The sequence below is a fragment of the Solanum verrucosum genome, unplaced genomic scaffold (genome assembly GCF_900185275.1).
Source record: "Solanum verrucosum unplaced genomic scaffold, falcon-dt-bn FXZP01000049.1, whole genome shotgun sequence".
NCBI lineage: Eukaryota > Viridiplantae > Streptophyta > Magnoliopsida > Solanales > Solanaceae > Solanum > Solanum verrucosum.
This window is the reverse complement of record NW_026020221.1, coordinates 10,812,512-10,826,262: the sequence shown is the minus strand read 5'-3', so window position 1 is coordinate 10,826,262 and position 13,751 is coordinate 10,812,512. Positions and strand designations below refer to the sequence as shown.

The 13,751-nt window shown below is 28.1% G+C and overlaps 1 protein-coding gene and 1 pseudogene across 1 annotated transcript in view; one reads left to right on the top strand and one right to left on the bottom strand.

The window, feature by feature from the left end:
• The window catches only part of LOC125831174 (ethanolamine-phosphate cytidylyltransferase-like), a 912,135-nt gene that overhangs the window by 64,949 nt on the left and 833,435 nt on the right, over positions 1-13,751 (top strand). The gene's annotated exons all lie outside the window — the stretch shown is intronic.
• LOC125831539 (uncharacterized) overlaps positions 1-13,751 on the bottom strand; it is a 113,302-nt pseudogene that overhangs the window by 945 nt on the left and 98,606 nt on the right.

The following is a 13,751-nucleotide window of genomic DNA, read 5'->3' as shown; positions in this document are numbered from 1 at the left end:
TCAATTTATGTGACACAAATGAAATTTGGGGAGTCATCCAAATTTTCATATGTTTTTTAAAAATGTTTGAAGTTATTAATTATTGTGATTTATAATATTTTTATGTAACTTTGAAATAATGTACATTACTGGTCACTTTGTCCTAATTTATGTGATATGGATAAAATTACAAAATTAACCCTTTTAAAATGTCTTTCAGATATTTTAAGTTGTTAATTATTATTATTTGTAATACTTTTTTGATAATATTAAAATGATATGTGCTATTTTTTATGTCCCAATATATGTGAGCCTGATAGAATTCTGAGAGTCAACCTATGTTATTATATAACTTTTAAATATTTTAAATTGATAATTATTGTAATTTTTAATGCTGTTTAAGTCATTTGTAAATGATATATATTGCTTCCTTGATTGAGACTTTTCCATTTGTGAGATATATATATACATATCGTGCTATGCACGGGCCCAATAATATAAATGGTATGTGTTGGGGCTAATACCCGAGTTTTTGAATCGATTGTTTGCGTGAATAAAGGAATAAGTTTTTTTTATCACAAACCTGTACTTTCTTTGACGCTATTTAAGGCATAATAAGACTACCCACATGCAACATTTTTGAAATATTTTATGTTGTCAATTATCATGATTTATAGTATTTTTATGATAGATTCACTTCAAGAATCAGTGGAATTTTTTGTATTTTTTTTCAAAACATATTTTATGTTGTCAATTATCATGATTTATAGTATTTGTACGCAATTTTTAAATATAAAAAAATTAAGACAAATAAATTAAAATGGACCCAATATATGTTATTTTTGTTGTCTCAATTTATGTGACACAAATGAAATTTGGAGAGTCATCCAAATTTTCATATTTTTTTGAAAAATGTTTGAAGTTATTAATTATTGTGATTTATAATATTTTTATGTAACTTTGAAATAATGTACATTACTGGTCACTTTGTCCTAATTTATGTGATATAGATAAAATTACAAAATTAACCCTTTTAAAATGTCTTTAAGATATTTTAGGTTATTAATTATTATTATTTATAATACTTTTTTGGTAATATTAAAATGATATGTGTTATTTTAAATATTTTAAAGCCTTTTAAGTCATTTGTAAATGATATATGTTGCTTCCTTAATTGAGACTTTTCCATTTGTGAGATATTTATATATATATTATTTTAAAAGGGAGTTTATGCCCAAGTTCTACTATATAATAAATATAATATATAATATTCAAGAAACTTCCTTTTAAAAGTCCCACAAGTATAATATATAATATTCAAGATTGGAAAAAGTCCCAATCTTGAATATTATATATTATATTTGGGCCTAAACTCTCTTTTATAATATAGTAGAAATATTATAGTAGAAATATAGAATATATATATATATATATATATATATATATATATATATATATATATATATATATTCTATATTATTTTAAAAGGGAGTTTATGACCAAGTTCTACTATATAATAAATATAATATATAATATTCAACAAACTTCCTTTTAAAAGTTTCATAAGTATAATATATAATATTCAAGATTGGAAAAAGTCCCAATCTTGAATATTATATATTATATTTGGGCTTAAACTCTCTTTTATAATATAGTAGAAATATTATAGTAAAAACTTTTAGGAAGAGATAAAAAAAGAAAAAACAAATGGCTCAAACTTTTATGAAGAGGTAAAGAGATAAGGAAAGCAAAAAGTAATTTATTTTATTTGTTTTTTGTTTTTACAATCGTTTTCTATTGTGATATGACTTTGCTGGTACTCAACTTTTTTCATGCATATTTGTACTTATCATAACTTTTCCTTTCCTTTTAGGAAATAATTACTACCATGTTTTACCCAGGTGTTTAGAATATTTTTATAGAAATTTGTGGAAACATTCTCTTGTTAAGGAATGTATGTTAATTGAATATTCCCACACAAATACACAATATATATATATTCTACTATATAATAAAAGGGAGTTTATGCCCAAGTATAATATAAAATATTCAAGATTGAGACTTTTCCTAATCTTGAATATTATATATTATATTTGGACATAAACTCCCTTTTAAAAGTCCCATCTTGAATATTATATATCAATCTTGAATATTATATATATTATTTTAAAAAGGAGTTTATGCCCAAGTATAATATATAATATTCAAGATTGAGACTTTTAAAAGGGAGTTTATGTTCAAGTATAATATATAATATTCAAAATCTTCAATATTATATATTATACTTGGGCATAAACTCCCTTTTAAAAGTCTCAATCTTGAATATTATATATTAATTTTGAATATTATATATTATACTTGAACATAAACTTTCTTTTAAAAGTCTCAATCTTGAATATTATATATTATACTTGAACATAAACTCCCTTTCAAAAGTTCCAATCTTGAATATTATATATTATACTTGGATATAAACTCCCTTTCAAAAGTCTCAATCTTGAATATTATATATTATACTTGGACATAAACTCCCTTTTAAAAGTCCTAATCTTGAATATTATATATTATACTTGAACATAAACTCCCTTTTAAAAGTCCAATCTTGAATATTATATATTATACTTAGCATAAACTCCCTTTTAAAATAATATATATATTCCATTATATATAAGCGAACAAAACATGGACGAACACGTCATTTCTCTATTGTACCACAAGTAATAAAATTTGTACAAAGGAGATTGCAGAGGTAATTTGAACCTTTTTTTAATGTGCTGACAGGTGTCCTAATGGTAAATAAATTGTCAACACGTGTCCTAGACTTTGTTTCTTTAGTGAATGAAACCTTATGTGTGACTGATCCCACAACCCTCGCCTTCTTTGTATTTTGTTTTTCCTAATTTTGTTCTGATTTTTGATGGGTTTTTTTTCTTAAGTTCAGATGGGCTGGAGAGGAAATGAATCTGTAACTTCTTATTGGTGGGTAAATTTCTTGGGTTCAACTTGTTTGAGGTATATTTGTTGTTAATTGTTCAGCTTTAGTAAAGTTTTATTTTCTTATACATGTGAATGTTATTTGTTTTTCTTTCACTTGTTTTTGAAAATTATTATCACCCTATTTTCTTCGTTGTTTGACTGACAGATAGTTTTCGATTTTTTTCGTTGACACAAAAAAGAACAAAATTCTTTTTCTTTGTCTTGATAACAGAAAGTAGAAACAGAAGGAGAGCATACAGAGAGTGGATAACATTACCATAGACAGAAAATGATTCTTAGTACTCATGGCATTTCACACTCCAGGTGTTTGATGATATGCCTCAGATAGCTAACATTTGTTTTTTTATTTGTTTTGGTGAATTTTCAGAATATTATGATAGATTGTGTAACCATTCCAAGGGTACGTTGTCATGAATGAAAATCTAAAAAGGTACATTCTTTTTTTCGACTGAATAACCTTGACAAAACAAATATTATGTGATAGAAGTTTGATATGTATGCTAACAATTGTTCTTGATTTTTACATGCATTATGTCTTTTTGATGAATTTTGTGTTCGTTACCAACTAATTTGAGGCGGAGACTGAACTCTCTTCTCTTTAGGTTCGTGTAGTTGGGGAACTTGCCTCCTAAATTGCTTTCACTCAACTCGAACTTATCTTGATTCATGGAGTCTTTATCAGTGAGTAAAGAATATCTATGTTGCTTAGACTCTTTGAAAATGTCAATGTATGTGTGTTGAATTCGCCAAAAGTAGTATATTTTCCGTGAATCCAACACGGATGAGGCATCAAAAGTGAAGAGTCTGCTCAACTAAGAATAATATGTCTGCATAAGAACTTTTGTAAAATGACTTTTTAAATAAAGCAGGTGTCCATGGTTCAAATTTTTCCTTAACGAGAGGTCAAAGAGATTATTTTGTCCTTTGTATGCTAAGTAGATTACCGTGTATATTTTTCAGGTTCATCATTTACCACAAAGTGTTCTTCTTTTTATTTTTTGGCAGAGAAGACTTCTTACGACAAAAATAGTAAAAGTTAAGTAAGTATTTCAATTTTTTCTTTCATCTGTCCTGTTTGTTTTATCTGATCGCTATTGATGTTTCCTCTCACCAATTTATTAAAACATGTTTATTGGAATGTGATAGTATTTTTGGGTGTTTCGATTTCTCTATATTATGGTCTGTTATTTTCTTTCAAGCATAAAAGTTCCTTTACATATACCATGTTTGATGAAAGTTATGTTCAAACTGTTAAAAGAATGATCCATTAATTCTTAGTAAATATGTTCTCAACTTTTGTAACATCCTAAAGCAATGGATCACAAGTGTTGGTGAAAGAAACAAAAGGAAAATGACCTCTTCAACTTCAACTGAACAAGAAAGGATAGTAGTAGTAACAAAACTTGAAACTTCAAGCAAGGTGCTGAAATTAGGATCACCGACACCACTTAGTTAGCCAAATTTCAGCTTATAAAGTTTGCCTTTCATGTGAGTTCTTTTGACAACATTCGTAATAACCTCTAATGTAGTCATATCCTTGGCTATTCTTTGTTCAGTACAACTATCTATTGACATTCTTAGTTTTCTAGCTATTATTATGACAACTTGAAATTTATTGTCCTTTGTGGAAATTGAAGTGCTCGAATAAGAGAATAGTTTCAAAGCTACTGGAATCGTGAGGTATAAGATAATAAAATTTGAAGAAGTTTAAAGAGTAATAATAATGGATATATTTACTCATCAAATGAAAGGACAAAGCTCCTCTAAATATACAATAAAGTTTTATGACAATTTTCTTATAGTCTGGTCTATTTTCATTTGATATGGATTTTCAATAGGTAAGATTGCCAAGTAATCTTTCAAGTTCGCTGCAATTTTATGATTGTGATGATATTACTCTAGATAAAACATGGCTTGAACTATTTATAAATCATATAAGAAGATATATAAATAATTAAACACTCATTTGTTCTCTTTTTGATGTTTCACTTCAGTAAATATGATGAGATCAAATGTCACTAACTCTTTTGTTTTTATTTCAAAAAAGACATTTATTTTAGTTGGGATGTTTTTATTTGGTGAATACAAAACTAATACTAAATATCAGTACGAAGATATCATTAGACAAGTCTGCACCATGATTCTATACTACTATGAAATTACCTATGTTTTCAGTAAAGAACATATCTTTTGCAATAAAGTTCTCCTTGGCATTTTACCCTATAATCTTTTTTTATAGTATTTGAGTCATGCACTTATGAAGAAGTATTTTAATTCCTAGAGAATGTGGGAAGTGTCAAATATGATTTTCATAAGCTAATTTTAAGATAAAATATTTTTTCTTAAAAATGCCAAGTTTAAGGGGAAAAATAACTGAAGAAAATTAATAGGAAACATATGAAGAGAAAGTGTTACTGGAAACGTAGCTGATGAAGAAAGTGATGGCTACAAGAGAAAGAAGAAAAAAAGTAAGAAAAAGAAGAACTAAGGGACAAATAAGAGGTATTCGTGTGCTAAATATTATATGCTTGGATATCTATTGCTTCGAAAGAAACTTCGGTCAATTAGCCATTATTGAATTTATCTTTTTAACCTTGATTTGATTCCTCTGCATTTTGAATAGATATAGTTTGACAATAGTTTCCTAATTAATTCCATTGTCCTCCTACTTTATGAATGCCAATCGTAGGAAGCAACCTGCCTTGCTAGGAATTTTTTACCCTTGAAAAGAAAACCCTCTTTAGTACATTCACTATTAGCTGGTATTTGCATTTTATCCGAACTTTGATTATTCCTGTTAAAGTCAAAATAATGTTATTGGGGATTCTCTATTTTTTCTTTAGCTTTCGTTGCTTGAAAATGTGACATTATCGTCTTTGTGACTTCTCATTAACTGGTGAGCATAACGGGGGCCGAGAGCAATATTTCTTTATTGGGATGGAAGATTAAAAAGGGTTATTGAGAATGCCCCATTCTCCGTTGAGGATTTGATGCACAACTATTCAGTAATGAAAAAGAGATCATTTGAGATTAATTTTCTGTGTTTGATGTTTGTCATAACACTTGCTGATTTTAAAATATAAATTGTTGCATGCAACAATTGCTTGCACGACTGCAACATTGCCTATTTCTGAATTATTATTAGGGCGGGGCTCACAAACATTTAAGGATGCTAAAAATGGCTGATTTTGAGTGTACAAACTACTTCAATCCTGAAAAAGAGCATTATCTTTCAAGTCAAGTTGTCACAGTTTGATAAAGAGTTTAGAACATCTACTAAGTGCTACAGATTCTGGAATATGTATTGATCTTTGAAGCGCAGACTGCCTCATGACAAAAATGTTTGCAGGCAGAAGTCCTAGGAAGGTACTAGCGTAACTTTGGAAAAAGTTCAAGTGCTTCTTTGTAGGAGAAAATTAATTAAATAGATAATGTATAAGTTAATTACTATCAATATCTCATGAATTGTCGTTTAATTCAGCTTGTTCTAAGAGTGTTTACAATACTACAAGTGTTGAAAAATTGAACGATAGATTGTAATAGCATAATATTCCTAACAACTTCTTAAGCGTTCTTCTTTCTTTTTGTACAAGTTATTTCTTATGTGTTGACATTTCATGGATTTTGTGTATAGTTTGCAGCTTGAATGAACAGATTTTGTTTTTGATCAACCTGATCATCCCTTTCATTAGAATATACACACAACTTGAATTAGTTGAACTTTTGCAATTGGTGGCTTATATAACTGATTAATTAGAACACAATAATTGTGTTGGGCCCGTGCTCAGCACGGGTCATGCTCCTCTAGTATATATATATGTCACAAATGGAAAAATCTCAATCAAGGAAGCAACATATATCATTTACAAATGACTTAAAAAGCATTAAAAATTACAATAATTACCAATTTAAAATATTTAAAAACTATATAATAAAATAGGTTGACTCTCAGAATTCTATCAGACTCACATATATTGGACAGAAAAAATAACACATATCATTTTAAAATTACCAAAAAAGTATTATAAATAATAATAATTAACAACTTAAAATATCTGAAAGACATTTTAAAAGGGTTAATTTTGTAATTTTATCCATATCACATAAATTAGGACAAAGTGACCAGTAATGTACGCTATTTGAAAGTTACATAAAAATATTATAAATCACAATAATTAATAACTTCAAACATTTTTAAAAAAATTTGAAAATTTGGATGACTCCCCAAATTTCATTTGTGTCACATAAATTGAGACAACAAAAATAACATATATTGGGTCCATTTTAATTTTTTTGTCGTATTTTTTTAAGTTTTTTTTATATTTAAAAATTGTGTAAAAATACTATAAATCATGATAATTGACAACATAAAATATGTTTTGAAAAAAATACAAAAAATTCCACTGATTCTTGAAGTGAATCTATCGTAAAAATACTATAAATCATGATAATTGACAATATAAAATATTCAAAAATGTTGTATGTGGGTAGTCTTATTATGCCTTAAATAGTGTCAAAGAAAGTACATGTTTGTGATAAAAAAACTTATTCCTTTATCAACGCAAACAAACGCTTCAAAAACTCTGTTATTAGCCCCAAAACATACCATTTATATTATTGGGCAACATTATCTAGTATATATATATAGCAATTGTCTTTTATTTTATAGTCCCATATACTCACATGTATCCCGACATACTTATCTATTTAGTAGCTGATAGTAAAATATAAGTAGAGTTTTTTTTCCTTTTGTTTATTTATTTTAAATGACTTTTCCAGGTATAATAATAATAATAATAATAGTAATAATAATAGTAATAATAATAATAATAATAATAATAATAATAATAGTAATAATAATAATAATAATAATAATAATAGTAATAATAATAGTAATAATACTAGTAATAATAATAGTAATAATAATAGTAATAATAATAGTAATAATAATAGTAGCTAATAGTAAAATATAAGTAGAGTTTTTTTTCCTTTTGTTTATTTATTTTAAATGACTTTTCCAGGTATAATAATAATAATAATAATAGTAATAATAATAGTAATAATAATAATAATAATAATAATAATAATAATAATAATAATAATAGTAATAATAATAATAATAATAATAATAATAATAATAATAATAGTAGTAATAATAATAGTAATAATACTAGTAATAATAGTAGTAATAATAATAGTAATAATAATAGTAATAATAATAGTAATAATACTAGTAATAATACTAGTAATAATAATAGTAATAATAATAGTAATAATAGTAGTAATAATAGTAATAATAATAGTAATAATAATAGTAATAATAGTAGTAATAATAGTAGTAATAATAGTAATAATAATAGTAATAATACTAGTAATAATACTAGTAATAATAATAGTAATAATAATAGTAATAATAATAGTAATAATAATAGTAATAATAATAGTAATAATAGTAATAATAATAGTAATAATAATAATAATAATAATAATACTAATACTAATAGTAATAGTAATACTAATAGTAATAGTAATAATAATAGTAATAATAATAATAATAATAATAATAATAATAATAATAATAATAATAGTAATAATAATAGTAATAATAATAATAATAATAATAATAATAATAATAATAATAATAATAATAATAATAATAATAATAATAATAATAATAGTAATAATAATAGTAATAATAATAATAATAATAATAATAATAATAATAATATTTTGTATTTCGATGGCACCATATGGGGTTACTTCTGTGACGACATACGATCCTGTCCATCGTGATTTGAATTTTGCAGGAAATAGTCTTAATCGACTATTGTATAATAGAACATGATCTCCCAATTTAAATTTCTTATGGCAAATGAGATTATCGTGCCATCTTTTTATCTTTTCTTTGTACAATTTAGCATTTTCATATGCTTCAAGTCTAAATTCCTCTAATTCATCAAGTTGCAACAATTGATTTTTTTCCTACATTTGACAAATCTAGATTAAACATTTTTATTGCCCAAAAGCTTTATGTTCCAATTCTACAAGTAAGTGACAGGCTTTTCCAAAGACTAATCTATAAGGAGATGTGCCAATTCGTGTTTTGAAAGCGTTCTATATGCCCATAAAGCATCATCTAATTTTAGAGATCAATCTTTTCGAGAAGATCCAACAGTTTTTTCTAAAATTCTTTTTAATTCTCTGTTTGACACTTTTACTTGCCCGTTTGTTTGGGCATGATATGGAGTTCCTTTCTTGTGTGTTACTCCATATCTTGATAGTACATTAGTGAATTGTTTGTTTATAAAATGTGTTCCTTGATCACTTATAATAATTCGTGGGGTCTCAAATCTAGAAAAATATCTTTCTTGAGGAAATCAAAAACAATACGAGCATCATTTTTCTTAGTAGCTATTTCTTCTACCCACCTTGACACATAGTCTACAACTACTAAAATGTATTCACAATCATTTGGTGGAGGAAATGGTCCCATAAAATTGATACCCCAAATATCAAATATTTCACATACCAAGATAGAGTTAAGAGGCATTTCATCCCTTTTGAAAATGTTACCGCTTCTCTGGCATTTGTCGCAAGCTTTGACATAATTTCTTGCATCCTTGAATAGGGTGGGCCAGAAAAAACCTACTTCGAGTACCTTTGCAGCTGTCTTTTTCCTCCATAGTGTCCTCCCACTGCTCCATCATGACAATGACTTACGCTATTGTTCATTTCTATTTCTGGTACACATCTCCTGATTATTTCATCTACACAAAATTTAAACAAATAAGGGTCTTCCCAATAATAATGTCTTGCATTCTTTTTAAATTATTTTCTTTGTTCATAAGAAAAATCTTTTGGGATTCATCCTCCAGCTAAATAATTTGCTATGTTAGAAAACCAAGGTGATTGGTTAATAGATGATATGATTGTGTATATATGTTCGTCGGAAAATTCCTCCTTGATATCTGATGACTCGGTAGGAAGATTCTTCAGACGTGAAAAATGATCAGCTACTTGATTATCTGCTCCTTTCTATCTTTTATTTCAAGTTCAAATTCTTGTAAAAGAAGTATCCATCTTAGCAACCTTGGTTTAGCATCCTTTTTTGTTAAGAGATATTTTAGAGCGGCATGATCAGTGAATATTGTAACTTTATTTTCAATTAAATAAGAATGAAATTTGTCAAATGCAAATACTACTGCTAGTAGTTCTTTCTCAGTTATGACATAATTCTTTTGCGCTTCATTGAGTGTTCTACTAGCATGGTAAATAGGTCTGAAAATTTTGTCCTTTTTTGTCCTAATACAGCTCCCACTGTTGTATCACTTGCATCACACGTGATTTCAAATGGCTGGTTCCAATTAGGAGAAACAACTATTGGTGCTTCAGATAATTTTACCTTAATTTTACCTTGAGTATTTCAAATGATTTCCTACAATCATCTGAAAATTCAAACTTCACATCTTTCGTTAATAAGTTAGTCAGTAGTTTTGAAATTTTTGAAAAATCTTTTATAAACCTTCTGTAAAAACCTGCATGTCCTAAGAAACTTTTAATGCCTTTTACAATATTAGGGGGAGGTAATCCTGCTATTAGATCAATTTTTGCCTTATCAACTTCTATCCCTTTAGCTGTGACTTTATGTTCTAAAACAATTCCCTCTGTTGCCATAAAATGACATTTTTCCCAGTTTAGGACCAAATTTGTCTCTTCACACCTTTTAAGCACCAAGGTTAAATGGTTGATACAATCTTCGAATGTCTTACCAAAAAGTATGAAATCGTCCATGAAAATTTCAAGGAACTTTTCATTCATATCTGAAAAAATTGTTGACATACAACGCTGGAATGTAGCAGGGGCGTTGCATAGTCCAAATGGCATTTTTCGATAAGCAAACGTACCTTGGGGACATGTAAATGTGGTTTTATCCCTATCTTCCGGAGCAATAGATATTTAATTATATCCAGAATATCCATCAAGAAAACAAGAGTAACTATGACCTACAACTCTTTCAAGCATTTGATCAATAAAAGGAAGAGGAAAATGATCCTTTCTTGTAATCTTATTAAGCTGTCTATAATCAATACTCTTCATCCTGTGACTATTCTTGAATGTATGAGTTCATTATTTTCATTTTTTATTATTGTCATACCACCTTTTTTTGGTACTATTTGCACAGGACTTATCCAAGGACCGTCAGATATTGGATAAATAATACCTGTTGCAAGAAGTTTTGTCACTTCATTTTTGATAACTTCTTGCATTTTTGGATTTAGTCTTCTTTGGGGTTGAACTATTGGTTTGTAATTATCCTCCATGAGGATCCTATGCATGTAAATAGTTGGACTTATTCCTTTTATGTCATTAATGGTCCACCCTAAAGCTCTATTGTGTTTTTTCAATATTCTAATCAATTTTTCTTTCTGTTCTGTGGTCAAAGAAGAGGAAATGATTACTGGACATAATTCAGATTCAAGAAAAATGTATTTCAAATGAGATGGAAGTGGTTTTAGTTCATTTTTTGTTTGAAATTTGTTTGGTTGGGTTTCCTCATTTTCTGCGTCTTTTTTAAGTGTTTTTGCCTTTTTTATGCAATTTTCATCACTTGTGGTATCTGACTGGGCCAACCATCTTTCCAATAAATCATGAATTAACTGATCATCTTTGTTTTCATCTGTTTTTTTCTGTATTCATCTTTGTGAATCTTTTTGTTTACCTGCATATGGATCATCAAGATTTTTACCCGAGCGTAAAGAGATAGCTTTGAGATGTTCCTTATGATTTTTTTCTGTATTGCTTGGCAGAGCACCTTGAATTGGTCCAGACACGAGTGTTGCTATTTGGCTTACCTGAATTTTCAAGTTCTTGATAGCTGAATGGTGACTTTAAACCTTCTCATTAGTGGCCCTTATGTGGTTGTGTATCAGATCTTCAATAGCCTTCAAGTGTTTTCTAAGCAAGTCTTCAATGTTTGATTGCTGATTAATTTGGGGTTTTTGTTGGTATTGCTGAAAATTTTGTTGTCCCCTGTTTTGACTTTGAAAACTAGGTGGTCCTTGTACATGTTGCTTTTGGTTAAAAAGACGTTGAGGATTTTCAGCGCCATTAGGATTACTCCATTGATACCCCGAATGCTTTTGTGCCATAGGACTACTAAATGGATAATTATTGTTGTACCCAATAGCCTTAACATGTTCATCATTTTTTACTAAAACTTGACACTCATGATTCAGATGATTATCTCCACAAACATCACAATTTTCAAGTTGAGGTAATGATTGAGGACTTACCTGAAAAGTCTCAATTTTTTTTTTGTGAGAGATGTAATTTGTTGTGTTAATGAATTCAATGCTTTAGTTTGATTGACTCCTGCTACTTTCTTGATAATTATTCTGTCAGATGGCCACTGAACTGCATTTTCTGAGATTTCATTGAGTAGTTGTATAGCTTCTTTAGTTGTTTTACTCATTATAGATCCCCCTGATGCTGCATCAATTACATTTCTAGCCGATGGTTTAAGATCATGGTAGAAAATGTACAAAATATCAAGATCTGAAATTCTATGGTGTGGACATTCTCTTAACATTGCACTTAGTCTTTCCCATGCTTGATAAACAAATTCAGTGTCTGTCTATATAAAGTTATTAATTTCTTACTTCATTTTAATTGTTTTTGCAAGGGAAAAGTACTTGTTTAGAAAGTTTTGGGTCATTTGGTCCCATGTAGTAATAGAGCCTCTTGGTAAGCTCCGTAACCATGTCTTGGCCTCTCCTTTTAGTGAAAAAGGAAAAAGTCGCAGATAGCATTTGTTGTGACTCCATTGAATTTACAAGTTTCAACTAACTCAAGGAAATCAATTAGTGAGTGTGAGGATCTTATCTTGTATCACCCATAAATTGACATGACTTTTGAATGGTCTGAATCAAGCCTGTGCGAATTTCAAAGTTATTTGCTACTATTTGTGGCTTCCTCACACTTGCTTCTCCTTCAAAGTGATCAGGTCTTGCATACTCTCTAAGAGTCCTATCACGTCGTCGTGCTATTTCATCAAACTGTTCTTCCATTTGATGTGGTGGAAATGGGTTGTTATTCAACTCATCGTTTTCCATTTGTTTTTGTGAATAGGTATGAGGTTGAGGGGTTTGCTCTCTTCGTAATAAGCGTAGAAATTTTTGAATTTCAAGATTGTATGTAACTAATTCTCTTGAAGAAGAACGGGTCATATACTTCCTGAATTTTTATTATTTTTTTTAAAAAAAAAGGCTGAATCAATAATATTTTTATTAATTCAGAAGAAGAAAAACTCAAATTACTAGTAAAACAATTAAACTATAGTAGACTTTTGCCAATCCCAGCAACGACGCCAAAAATTTGACGAGTTCCTGACGTGTATGTATTTTTACTCGTGCTTGATCAAATTATAGTACAAAAAGATGTCGAACCTACATAGATTGATTTGTCTATTCTATAGACGTTTCTTGTTCTAATTACTATTTGGAAGAATTTTAGAAAATGTTGAGTATTAATTTAATTTTAGTTAAAACCTTGTAACTAGAGAAAATAATTTTTGTTTTTATTTTCCAAAATAGGGTGAAAGGTGTTGGGATTTTGACTTCACTTGATATTTTTACACAAAGTAAAAGATTTTATTCCATAGTTTCTATTTCTCATAAAAGTATAAATACCTCTTACGATTATATTTATGTAACATTACTGGAGTTGAATTATTAAATGCACTTCTCTCGGTTATACAATTTAATTGTCAAAATAGT